Raw genomic sequence first — 14,103 nt, forward strand, 5'->3', positions numbered from 1 at the left:
CACCAACACCAACACCAACACCATTACCACCAACACCACCACCATCACCACCAACACCAACACCAATACCATCAACACCACCAAGATCAACAACAACACCAACAATATCAGCACCCCCATCATGCTGTTGGACCAATGATCTTTATTTAAGCTTCTGGCAAGATTAACAATATTTTTGTCTTCATTGGATCTTCCAGAAATGGCATCATAGTTTATAGATTGTAAACTCCAAAGTTTGCAGGTTTAAGGCTTTGGCCTTCTGTACAACACAGTACAAAGGTAGAGACTTTGGGAGGTGACTGCATGATGGGGCCTCTGATATTATAGATGGATGAATACATTTATAAAGTGAGATCTTAATGTGGTTTGGGGAGTAAATGGGACCTTTAGGTCATGAAGTCTGGCTGGAGGAAGCAGGTCACAGGGGACATGCCCCTGCAAGGTATGTTTTGTACCTAGCTTTTCCCTCTTTTATCTTCCTGTTCCCAGGCTGCTATGAAGTGAGCATACTGCTCTGCCTCCTGGTACCAACCACAATGTTCTGCCTTGTCTCAGACCTGCAGACAATGTATCCAAGTCATCATGGACTGGAACCTTTCCTCCTTCAAGTTGGTTTTCTCAAGTATTCAGTCACTGTGGAACTCAGACACAAATGTCTTTCTCAGAAGTCACAAGATGAAGCTGCGAGAAGGACAACTCAGTGAAGGACAGAAGCTGACTCGAAAGCAACCCCACTCCAAAATGTTGTCTAGGTTTTCCCAGTCCCCAAACCTAGGCAGTCAGGGGCTAGGGAGAGAGCTTAGTGGCTAAGTGCACCTGGTCTATAGGCATGGGGTCTTGAGTTCCAATTCTCATCACCTACATAAAGGGCCAGGTGTTTCTGTGGAAGGCAGAAATAGGTAGATCCTGGGAGCTTGCTGTCTATCCACTGTCACAGAAAGGAAGCTTCTGTTTCAGTGAGAGACCCTATCTTGAGAAAATAAGGCAGAAACACACACAGAGAGAGAGAGAGAGAGAGAGAGAGAGAGAGAGAGAGAGAGAGAGGAGAGGAAGAGGGAGAAAGGGAGAGACAGAGAGAGAGAGAGAAGAGGGAGAGGGAGAAAAGGAGAGGGAGGGAGAGAGAGAGAGAGAGAGAGAGAGAGAGAGAGAGAGAGAGAGAGAGAATATATCACCAAGGGAGAAACATCAGCATCCTGATTCCTGAGCTGGCATGGTGCCCACTCCACACACTGAGGAAACACTTGATGAGGTGTATAAACATAAACAAACCTAAGTGGCTCACTGATACCCTTGAGTGTGAATGTACACACACACACACACACACACACACACACACACACACACACACGAGAGAGAGAGAGAGAGATTTGAAGGAAAACGGAGCTCTTGAGTTCTGGATGCAGACAGATCTCCATAAGGAAGCAGGACCAAGGATGGTGCTGCGTCACACAGCGGGATGGAGGATGCTTCATTAGAAAGCAGGACCAACAGTGATGCTTCAACACAAATCAGGCCCAAGAACATGTCAACATAAGGCATAAGCTTGCTGTGGGATCTGACAGGCACTTTTATTCACATACATTTATTTATGATAAGATTACTTGCATAAATTTATCACCTGTTGCTGGATTTTACTGTTATGTAATTTAGGGATTTCATATCTATATTTATTTAAAGACTAGCCCACAACTTCTTTCTTCTCTTTTTATACAGGTTAAATTAGAAGCACAAAATTGAGTCCTGTTTTTCTTTTTTAATTACCTGGTGTTATTTTTATAACAGTAACATCAGTAAAGACTGAGCTCTGGTAATCACGGGACCAAGATGTGATGAAAATGTTTCTGGCCTTGGGTAAGTAGGAAGGACTTGTAGGTGAAAGGTTGGATAATTTTCAGTGAAAAAAAAATTAAAATGTCAACCTTCTGCACGATGGCAACCCCTAGGTGAAGGAGCAGCATATGTGCACCCCTACACCCCATAAAATTGCTGTCCAGAATATCCTAAGAAGGCCAAGAAAAACACCAATGATCCTATTTTTTGGAAGGCAATTGAGGATTGCAGAATGACTCAGAGCTGGAAGGCCCGAGTTCGATTCCTGGAACGCACAAGGTAGAAGGAGAACACTGACTCCCAAAACTTGTCTTTTGTGCCGCAAACATGTGCAATGGTGAGCACACGCCCATACACTTGAATACAACATGTTTAAAAACATTTTAAGGCAAGATAAATGAACAAACAATTCATAAAAGCAGACTCAAGAAGACAGTCAACACACAAAGAGAGGGTCAACCTCACTAAGGAAAAAGACTGTAAACAAAACAAGCTCTCGCTTTACTCAGGGAGATTAGCAATAACAGGTGTGGTTCAAAGATGTAAGAGAATAGGAATTTGCTTGTATTGTTTGTAGGACCATAGATTAGTATAGTATACACACACACACACACACACACACACACACACACACACACACACCCCAACATCACCACCACTACCACTTTAATGTATCCTGAAAATTTAATCCAATGTAACTTGGTGTCTATCTTGAAACCCACTTATTAAAGTAGTTACAAATCTAGTTATTAAAGACTGGTTATTAAAATCACTAGAAGGTGACTAAATCATTCCAGTGGACAAAAAAGTTTACTGGCCAAATAGTTCATCAAAGTAGAAAATATACACAGTGAGTCTTTGTGAGCATTTGTTTGGGGGGGGGCATGTTTATGTGTGTTGGGTAAAATATTAAATAGTTTCTGTGTGGGCCTTGGTTTTTACAAAGCTACTCTAGAATTCCGATTGACAAATGACTTTCCGTGAACCTCAAGTCACTGAGGGCTTGAAGCTTCATGACCACGTGGACTACGACTGCTCAACTCTGCTGCTGTAGAGGGGAACAAGCCACCGCCATGAATAAGACTGGTGATGGGGCTGGGGATTTAGCTCAGTGGTAGAGCGCTTACCTAGGAAGCGCAAGGCCCTGGGTTCGGTCCCCAGCTCCGAAAAAAAAAGAACCAAAAAAAAAAAAAAAAAAAAAAAAGACTGGTGATGTTTTACCCTAAACCTTTCTTTATAGGAGGCGACAGTTACTACTCCTGTCCTAGAGGAGACTTCTCCAGCTAGAAACATCATGTGAACTACACACGTAATTTCAAACGTCCTAGTGGTTACATTTAAAAATACAACAGGCCTCTGCTACTGAATTGAGTATTGCACTGTAATGTAACAAACCGAATAAGTGTCATTTCAACAGGTGAGAAATATCAAATATTTCTCTTTCGACACGGGATCGTATACCTCCAGCTGGCCTGGCACTTGCTGTATGGCTCATGTTGGCATCTCACCATTGTCAATTCTCCCGCCTCAGTCTCCCAAGTGCTGAAGCCACAGGCATGACACCACTACGTCCAGTTAATACAGAATTATAATGTCCTTTCCTTTATCCCAAGTCTTTAAAATCTTCCACGTGTTTCACATTTACAGCACACTGGGTGGAAATGCTAACTGCACTTTAAACTAGAACCATGGTACTGATTCCTTAGGGAAACTCTCACTCATGTACAAGAATGCTTAGGACAGAGCAAAGCTCTCCATCAATAAAGGACCCCATACATTGTGGTACAGTCTTCTAATGGAACAAAATGCTGCTGTCAAACAAACAAACGGGATTATGTGAAAACGTTTTAAAAAATTCTTAGGATGCTAAAGATTAAAAGCAGTTTATATCAACGCCCAAGGACAATGTGGCACCATCCACAGGCATCTTAAAAGCACATAACAGACCTATTGAAAGTCACTGAAGAAGAGGGAACGAAGCTCGCTGGCTTTAGACAGTAACCGCACTGGGTAGCCACAGAAAGCCGACTGGAGCAATGGATAAGGACTCTTCCACGGGACCAGTCAGGTTTTACTAAGATAAACCTAGGACCGGGGGAGTAGGTCAGTGGTAGATCGTGTGCTGCACCAGCTCCAGGTCCTAGGTTCCGCCCCAACACCACATAAATAAGAAAAACAAGAAACTAAAAACAACAGCGAAATGTTAGTATTCGAAAAAACAAGAAAACCTCAGGGAAGACACATGAGTACTAGTTTAATGATTATGTGAATTTCATCGTTTGCTTGAAATCTTTGATGCCTGGGAAACAAATACTTCTGCGAGTGGAGGGAAGCCCATGAGAGCCTGGATGGAAGGAAGGGCTTGGTATGACCTGGAGGGGCATCAACATTTCCCCAAGGAAACAACAGGCTTGGTGATAACTGCTTCCCCTTCAAGGGAGTCACTGGATGGAAGGCTGTGCTTGTCAGATCTGGATTGAGGTTCGGCGCTAGTCCTTCTGAATCTTGCCCATGTAAAGGAGAAGTCACCACTTTAGCATCTCACTCAGTAGACACACAGCACATTACTATGATTATTACTATTATACACACACACACACAACACACACACGCACACACGCATGCACACGCATGCACAGAAAACAGAGGTACCCAAGAGGAGACTAGATAAATGTTTATGTATGAGGCAGAGGTAGAACGTGCAGTTTCTTACGATGAGCCTGCTGTTTCCCTGTAAATCAGGACCTTCAGATTCCCATTGGTCACTGAAATTCAAGAGGCCCCAGGAGTGCTTAAGTACACATGGGGACATACTTCCTGATATATGATATACATTACACACACACACACACACACACACACACACACACATACACTGAGTTAAATGTTAGGGATGCCACTCCGTGGTGAAGCCCTGGGTTTCATGTCCACAGCTGAAAAAAAAAAAAAAAAAAAAAGCTCCCATAAGGAGCATCCAAACCAGAAGCAATGGCACACTCCCAGAACAGCATCCGAAACTGCCACCCTGGAAACCTGGGCCATCTGACCTCTTTGAAGATTGCCACTTTAATCAGGGAATGAGCCAAACCACATCAAATTTTAAAATGAAAGGCGAGCTTGCCATCAAAGCCCAGACTTACAATCAAGATGGTTTTGATTCCTCGGTCTGTGTGTGCAAGACTTCTTAAGGCTCTGAGAAAAAGAAAAGCTTAAAATCCCAAAGGTAGCCTGCGAACCTCAGCAGAGCCTTCTGTCAGATGTAAGGCCAAGTGCCAACAGGAGTGGGTTAACGATGTATAACGAGGCTATACTTATGACAATAACTTAATTTGTTTTGATTTTGGTTCACAAAGCTGGTGCAACCCCTCTATCAAATGAAATCTGACGTCCTGTGACTTTGGGAAGTAACTTCTATGGACAAAACCCGCATACACCAGTCTTTCCTCTTTGGTGGGGAAATAGACCCCATGGTGTCCGCTCCGTGCTGTGACACACGACCTATTCTTGCTTTCTCAGACTTCCTTTCCCGACTCCCTCTGTCAATTGTGCGCAGGGTCATGGCAGCTCTGTGTGAAACACAGAACTCAGTGGCTCGGCATCCAGCCACGTCTCGCTCTGCGACTGCTACCAGGTGCTTTTAGAATGGCTTTTCCCTCCATTGTCCTGAGAGGGTGAAGTTTTGTAAGAGTGATCTCTACACTACACTGGGAGAAAGCTTAAAATAAATAAATAAATAAATAAATAAATAAATAAATAAATAAATAAATAAAACCTCAGCCGGAAGAGCCATCTGCCAGACTTCCTCATTCATAGGGACAGGCCTCATCTAAAAATACTCCCAGAGCCTCCAGAATGAGAGCTTTCAGAATGGCTGCAACCCTTCACGGAGGCCATGCGCCAGTGTGCAGCGTGAGGCCACATCTCTGGCTTCACAATTGCTGCCCCTGGTGATAGCGCAGTACACAGTGTGACGGACGGAGGAAGCGAGCTCATTCTCCCGGCTGGATTTAGTTTACTTCCCATACACTTAGGGAAGAGCTTCCTGCCTCTGTAGCTACACATTTGAAACCACGAATAATTCCGGTATTGGAGTTGGAAGGAAACTCCTTCGATTTTGACAAGCGCATCGCCGATCGCTAGAATCGATCACATCTGTCTTTTAAGTTTAGTGATACCATGGAAAAGACCTAACAGAAAGTTTAAAGACTACCATCCCTGCCCCAGAAGTAGAAACCTCTTACACATTTCCACGCACCTTTCAAAATCACTCAGTGGAGGTAAGCACTGGCTTCAGATTCGAACAATCCGCTAATGCCTCAATGACCAATGAACAAACGGCTTTTACCATCTTGGCCTCCAGCCTGAGATGCTGTCCTCATCAGGGTGGCCGGGCGAGACCCGTGACGGGCCAGCCAGTGACTTCGGGTTGCATGGAGCTCCAGAGGTGATCCAGAGTGCTTTCTTGACACTGCTGTGAGTCCCCAGCTCCCGGCTGGCTCTGCTTCCCTCAGTTCCTCTCTGACTTTTCTATAAAATGCACTTCCTGAGAGAGCACAGGAAAGCAGGGACGGCTCTGCCTCTGACCCGTGCCTTTAATCACCAATTGTCTTATTTGGCTGGCTCTAAAAATACATTACACTTCTCTACTTACTTTCTACTACTAAGCCTCCTCACCCCCCCCCGAAAATTTATTAAGTTATTCATTCAGGTTTGCTTGGTGAATAGAAACACCCCTTTTGCTGCTTCTCTCAGATGTCTGTGTTAATTGCAACACATCCTCCTTGCTGTCTATCTGCAGTAGCATTCCTAGGATCTCTCTCTCTCTCTCTCTCTCTCTCTCTCTCTCACACACACACACACACACACACACACACACACACACACACACACACACACACGTTGCCTGCTCTGTGCTGAGTGTTGGATGCAGGAGTGAATGTGATTGACATAATTCCTGTGCTTTGACAGACCTGCAAATGGCAGGGAAAGATTTCTCAAGCTCTTTGAGGGAGAATGCAAGCCATCTTTAGAAAGTCTTGCAATCCTGACTCCACCTCTTTCTAGAACAATGTTATCATTGCGACAGCCGAATGCAGAGTCCTACACAGAGCGCCCACAGGGATACTTTTTCTTGCTTGCCATACTTCTGTCACTTGCATGGGACAGAAGAACAGGCTTTCTTTGGCAGTCTCATTTTTGAAATATTCTCTAGGATTTACAAACACATTAGAAAACCCACCAGAGGGCAGAAGCTGGATAAGTTGGTATATGTCTATAATCCCGTGCTGGGCAGAGGAATGGATGCAGGTAGATTCCAGAACTTGATGGCCATCTAACTAAGTGGCTTCAATCATAACAGCAGCAAAATTATAGTTATGAATTAGCAACAAAATGATTTTATGGTTGGGGGAATCACCACAATATAAGGAATAATATTCACCTAAATAATGGATTAAAGGATTGTGGCCTTAGGAAGGTTGAGAACCACTGGCCTAGGTGAATGGTTAATTCAGTGATTCTATTGAGAAATGCCTGCCCCCCAACACTTGATCCTCAGATGGTAAAGTTGTTTGGAAAGGTTTAGAAGGTGTGGTCTTGTTTGCAGAAGTATGTCACTGGAGGCAGTTCATTTCCAGTTAGCTTTCTCTGCTACATGCTCCTGGTTCAAGATGAGAGCCCTCAGATGCCCATCTTGCCATCAAGCCTGCAGCCTGCTGCCCCATGCTTCCAAAGCTGCCATTATGACTCTAACCTTATGGAATCCTAAGCTAAAATAAATCCCTTTTTTAAAATAAGTTGTCTTGGTCATGGTATTTTAACACAACACAGGAAAGTAACTAATGCTCTGGGTACTCTGGCTTGAAATAATAATAATAATAATAATAATAATAATAATAATAATAATAATAATAATAATAAAAAGTGAAAAAGGAAGGCTCCCAGTACTGACTCCTAGTCTGCCTGATGCACTCCCCCATCTCCATCTACCCACACCCTCACACATACAACCCTCCTCACTACACACACACACACACACACACACACACACACACACACACACACACAAAAAGAGGTCCATTTTGGCCAATATACTATCCCTTCCCCTTATAGATTAAATTTTCAAACAGAATTCTTCTACTAGTCACCAAACTGCCCAGCATTTATTCCCCTTTTCCCTGTCCAGGCAGAGAGGAAGTCTTTCCTTCTCCCTCCGAGCTTCCCAACCTTAGGTGAGCACTGCTCCACTTACCCACAAATCCCCCTCTATTCCAGTCTTCTCTGGTAGGCAGCCCCTCTCTCTCTGGAACTCACACAGAACCGTGGGAATCACCTCACTGGGCATATCTGTTTAAACCTGGTTAAATTATTTTAATTGTTTCATGGAAAACAAGCTTTCTACCACCCCCAAACCAGGCCATGGCTTCGGAGCTGTGTCAAAGGCAGGGCATGCTGGAACACAGAGTGATTATTAAATACTTCTTGATTCAGTTTATCTGCCTCTGTCTCGATATCTCCCTGGCATCTGAGAGAAGACATGCTCTCCTAAAGACAGAGTGACTCTTGCTTGGCAAAACATGCCGGAGGCAGAAATGTCAGGCAACTCTTGATCAAACCAGGGAAAACTTTCTCTTATCTACAAAGTAGAACAGTCTTAAAATAGCCCGCATTTCAATACATTGTATCATCTTTTTTCTCAAAAAAAAAATTAGCAATTAGGCTGGTAACAAATGTAAAAAGAATTTATTGTTATTGACTTTGGCGCTTTTAAAAAATAAAAAAAATAAAAACACAGGGTCTTGAGTATTCCAAGATAGCTGTAAACACCATCTAATTGAAGATAATGGCCTTGAACCTTTGATTATCTCCCCTCTTTGCGCTGTTTGGTGAAGATGTTCAAAGAGTTATTTTGAAAGTGCCAAGGACTAAAAGAAACTCGAAGAACCAGGCTGCTTTGGGGTACCTTTCATGCTCATTTATTTGCATGTATAAGTATAGAAAATTGGTTTCATCTATGGTCAGATGACATCCTCACAATGCAGCCTTGTTCATTTGCATGTGCAACAAATGCCCTCGCTATTCTCATGAGACTTTACAACCTTAAAGACTGGTTTTGCATTTAACACACACAATTTAAAAGTAAGAATGAGAATTTTAAAAGCAGGAAAAGAAAGCCATAATTGATTCAAGGGAATCGGTAATAGCGTAAAATGTATATTTAATCTTCGCTCTAGTTTCCCTGCCACCGGACTTCTGAAATTCTTAGACTCCAAAATGCTAAGTATCATTTTATAGACGGGCGAGTTGGCTGATGGCCGACAGCGCCTCTGGGAGTTGTAGAATGGAACCTGGCTGCAGGGAGGACGACGACCACGGCAGGACTAAGGAGCTGGACTTTCAGCCTCATTTCCAAAGCTCCCGAATGTGGAGAGGGGCTGAAGGTTAAATTAATCACTGATAAGGAATGCTTTAATCAACCATGTTTGCATCATAAAAACCTCTATAACCCCAAGGGATGGAGCATAAGGAGCTTCTGGAGAAGCAAACACATCTATTTCCTGGGAGTGGTACCCCAGAAAGGGCACAGAAGCTGTGCACCCCGGCCATCACTCCTCCTAGAGTTCATCAGTAGCCTTCGGGAGATCTTTATAATAAACCTGTAAATAGATCTATTTCCGGAGCTGCTCCAGTCTATCAATCAAGCCCGAGGAAGGAATTATGGGAGCCTGATTTACAGTCAGAAGCCCATGTAAATATCAAGGGTCTTCTCATTGGGATCTAAATGAGGCTGGAGGCAATCAGGGACTGAGACTTAAGCTGTGGAACTGGCATTGTCACCAGACAGAATGTGACAGGACAGGCTGAATGAAGGGACACCTAGTCAGCGTTCTGTGCATAGCTAACAGCTTGATTTTTATGAGCAGGCCTCAGGTGTTTGACCGCGGGAGTCTTCGGTGTGCATTGCTGAGTGAGTGTATTGGGCGAAGCACCACTGGTTTTCCTTGTTACACTTTGCATCTGGATTAGCACCCACACATTCAATGTCCCATACAAATCCATTTGCCCATGGTCCCCAGCACCTCCGTGTCCAGTGATGGCACCTTTAAGAATGGAGTGGATTAGGTCTCTGACCTCACTGATTGCTAACCCACTTGCGAGTCCATCACCTGACACTTTTCGGTGAGGCAGTGGAAAGTTTAAGAGATGGAGCCTCTTCCTCACTATCCCTCTCCTTCCTGGCTGACGGAAGGGGAGCCAGCTTCTCTGCCATGACATTCTGAATTGGCTCAGGCTCAAAGGGAAGAAGCTAGTGGACCATCTTCCCAATCTTCTGAACCCTGAGCCACAGTGAATCCTCCCCCACCTGAAGTTGTTTCTGGGAGTGGTTTCTCATCCACAGACAGTAAGCTAGCTAGCACGCGGGCATTCCCCAAGAAACACCATGCATGGTGCGCCTGTGACTTAGCCAACGATCAAAGTGCTGAAATCGGTCCACAGAACTTTGCAGGCATCTGCCCTGTCGCTACATTTTGCTGCTAACAGCATTTGTTAAAGATGGGTCATTTAGGTTTCCAAGAAGCAGTCTTAGGATTACGTCACAGGTATGTGCTTTCTCATAGATGTGTTAGGCTGTCAAGCTTCAGGGGTAAAATGGCAGACAGTTGCAGCTTCCTGAGATGTGATTCCAGTGAAGGTTAGAGACGGAGACAAAACCGTTGATGAGTAAATGGTGGGTGCTAAAGACCTCAACAGCTAGACTCCGTAGCCCAACCTACTACCTTTCACTTCCAGTTCAATCCTCTAAGAACACAGGCTCCAGCCTACAGTCTACAAAGTCTTCTTCACACTTCTGTTCGCATGAAAACCATGGTTGGGGAAAGGAGACAAACACAGTTAAACACTAAGCAACCACCAGTCACAGAAGGGTTATCTCATGACCGCCCTGTACAGGGCCCTTGAGAGAACAGCTTTATCCAAGCAACTGATTAACCTCCTGGATGAATTTCTGAGTCACCTCAAAGGGCACCGGTGTGGTATCTTAGGCTGACAGTGGGATTTCCCAAGATTGCTCGCTGTGTCTTGGGAAACAATGTTTGTTTTTAAGAGTGTTGGGAAGATTCAGAGGTTAGTATTTATAATACTAAATATAACACCACACATAGAGAAAATGCTAGTTAGATGGACGGACAGCCAGATGCTGGGATGGACAGATAACAGAATGATGACGTCAGCAGCCGCCAGTTCATCAACCTGTTCCTTTGCCACCTCAGAATCAGAAGGGTTAGAGAGTTCTCTCCACGCTTCTGTTTTCATTATGGCCATTTAAGGAGCCTCAAGGAAGAAAGATAGCCAAGACCATGCTATAAGGGCACACTACTCTAAGTTAACCATAAAGAGTTCATTTGCTCATAATTCAGACTTCGTTTTGAATCTGTGTGCTTGACATTTGGGTCATTTATAGTCTAGCTCCGGATCCAGATGCCAACACAGCCCCAGCCAATCAGGTAACTTGACTCATTGCCCCCAGCCAATCACATCACTTATTTTCTGGCTTTCAGTATAGGGAAACCTAGGAACAGGACAAACCTTGGTGTATTATCCTTATTGTTGCAGAAAAGAATCCCCTTCGAATACCTCAGGCTCCCTAGGACAAGATCTTCTTCTTCATACCACGTCTTCATGAGCAAGCAAGTACCTGCAGTGGCTGACTCAATCAAGCCAGTAGTAACCTCGTCACTGTGTGAGTCACTGCGGTTCTCGTCTTAATCTAGACATCCTTGTAACAATCCGTCCATGAAGATTACCTAGGCCTGATGGTAATATTTTTGTTTCTAATTTACTGGTTTTGGTGAGTCTGGTTTTGTTCTTGGTTGATAAATAGTTCAAGTCCACTTTCCTGACCCTGCACCCATACCCCACTATTTTTCCTTAAAAAAACAAATCAAGTGTGTATTTATAGCAGACTCCATTTCTACTCCTTCTACCTCATTTCAGCATGGAAGGTCCCTCATAACAAAGCTAATAGGATGACCTGCTTGCCCATCCTCATGTTGGTCCAGTCCGTTATCCAAGAAGGATCAGAATTACTTACAGGCTCTCTTCATACTCCCTGGTCAACCCCTCACCAATCTCTTACCTCAACGGTCCCGTTTCCCTACCCGTCAGTCTTGGCTACAACCTCCTCTATCTGGATCACTCCAAACACCTGCCATTCTTGCCTCTGCCTACTACTTTTCTAGCTAAATGGAGAAGCATGCATCTAGGGCCACAATTAGTTCATGCTAGGTCCTCTCAGAACCTGAAGATCTCATCCTAGGATCGATAGGAACTCTTGAAACACAACAAACAGACAAAGTGATCTAGTCAAAGTAGAACCATACTGGAAGCCTTGTACTTCTTAATTCAAAAACATATCACAAAGCTATGGTAATTGAGACTGTGGGGCTTATGTGAACACACTTGCTCAGACAATACTCAGCAGGGTGGGCAAGTGCTTTGACAGAAACAGACAGTCATTGGATGAGTTTGGACCCTAACTAATGAAAACTGGCCCAACATAGATCAAAGACCTCAATGGAAGGCCTAAAACAGTCACATCACAGGAGGGGAACAGGAGCAAACTTCATGACACTGTGCTTGGCAATGACTTCTGGGAACTGAACCAGGCTTGCTCAAAGGAAACCGATAAGTTGGACTGTGATGTATGAAAGCCTGTCATACATCAGTGGATAGAGTCAATGTAGTGACAAAGCAACCCACAGGCTGGGACAAATACAGTTGCAAACACTGCTTCTAATAAGGATTCAAGACACAGGGCACATGACCCAGTCACTATGACAATAGTAACGGAAGCTTAAAACATGAAAAGGCTCTAAATAGAGATTCCTCCAAAGAAGTTTAGATTAGCCAGAAAGCACAGGGAAAGATACTTTTTTTTTTTTTTTACATGATTAGTCATCAGAGAAATGCCAATCAATTCCAATGAGATGTTACTTCATTCTTACAAGGAGAGCTGCAATATAAAGGCCTAACAAACAACACTGGGAAGTAACGTGGCGGGGAGGATGTGGGGAAATCTGAGCCCTTGCTTACCACTGGCGGGAATAAGAGGGGGACAGCAGTTACGGGACATCACTGTGTGGCAGCTCCTCAAAAAAAAAAAATTGTTTTCGAATTAGATATAAGATGATTCAGCAATTCCAAGTCCTGGCTACCTCCAAAAATCAAAGGCTGGGCGCAGGAGATCATACACAAAGCGTCACTATTCACCACAGCCACAAAGACGGACGTGACCCAAGTGTCCATTAACAGATGAATAGACAAAGTACGGGACCCTGCAGAACCTCAAGCCTTAAGGGGACATTCTATCAAAGCACAACACAGATGAAATTTGAAGATGCTGTGCCAGGCAGAACAGCCCATCCAGCACAACACCCCACTTTTACATGAAGCTCAGAACCAGAGACAGGAAATAAAATGGTTGCTGTCAGGGCTGGGGGTGTGAGGGGAGCCATGAGTTATAGTTTGATGGATGTAGTTTCAGCTCTTGCAAATTGAGGAGTTCTAAGAGATCAACTGTACAATCATGAGCGTGTAGTCAACACTCAACCCACGAGTTCCGTTTCTGCAGACCTAACCAGCCAGGGAGAGACAGTACTTAGAAATCAAAGTGGTTTCTGTTGGAAATGTTCACATTTTGTTCGCTACCTAGTACAGTAACCATTTTACAAGTCACTTACACTACGTGCATTGTTTAAATAACTCTGGAGATCATTTAGGATGACTGGGAGGATTGGGATAGGTCATACGCAAATGTTAAGCTACTTTGTAAAAGACCTGAGTGTTCAGGAAGGTTGGTACCCATGGGTAGTGCTCGAATCTGTCTCCTATGGATAGGAGGTAATGACAGTATCTACCATATTGTTTTGCAGGTAAAAATAGTTAAGACTGAAAGCTCTACTGGGCGTAATTTACCACAGCTTTAAAAAAAAAAAGTCACCTAAAAAGGTAAGAAGTCAGTTTTCTTTTTGGTGGAAAGAGAAGCTAGGCTGCAGGGGAACAGATCTGTTCTCCCAGCAAATTGTGGGGCTAAGACATAGGGACCACAAGTTCCCGGCCAGCCTCCGACTTAGTGAAGCCCTGTCTTTAGCTTTAAGAAAGGCCCACTGGGCATGCAGTTCTGTGATGGAGGACTTGCCTAGCATGTACCAGGTCCTGGGTTCACTTCCCAGAAAACCTTCTCACAGTCAGAGAGGCACGGCATGCCCCATGGCT

The 14,103-nt window shown here is 44.1% G+C and overlaps 2 protein-coding genes across 2 annotated transcripts in view; one reads left to right on the forward strand and one right to left on the reverse strand.

Annotated features, from left to right (window-relative positions):
- Erich1 (glutamate-rich 1) overlaps nucleotides 1-14,103 on the forward strand; it is a gene marked incomplete at its 5' end in the record, with an annotated part of 52,793,804 nt that overhangs the window by 33,329,675 nt on the left and 19,450,026 nt on the right.
- Prag1 (PEAK1 related kinase activating pseudokinase 1) overlaps nucleotides 1-14,103 on the reverse strand; it is a 53,269-nt gene that overhangs the window by 19,241 nt on the left and 19,925 nt on the right. Inside the window, exon 1 of one of the 2 annotated variants that reach the window (XM_087588367.1) lies at nucleotides 6,086-6,740. The gene's annotated coding sequence lies outside the window, so the exon portion shown is untranslated. 2 annotated transcript variants of the gene reach the window in all.

The sequence above is a fragment of the Rattus norvegicus genome, chromosome 16 (assembly GCF_021556685.1).
Source record: "Rattus norvegicus strain SHRSP/BbbUtx chromosome 16, alternate assembly SHRSP_T2T, whole genome shotgun sequence".
In the NCBI taxonomy this organism is placed as follows: domain Eukaryota; kingdom Metazoa; phylum Chordata; class Mammalia; order Rodentia; family Muridae; genus Rattus; species Rattus norvegicus.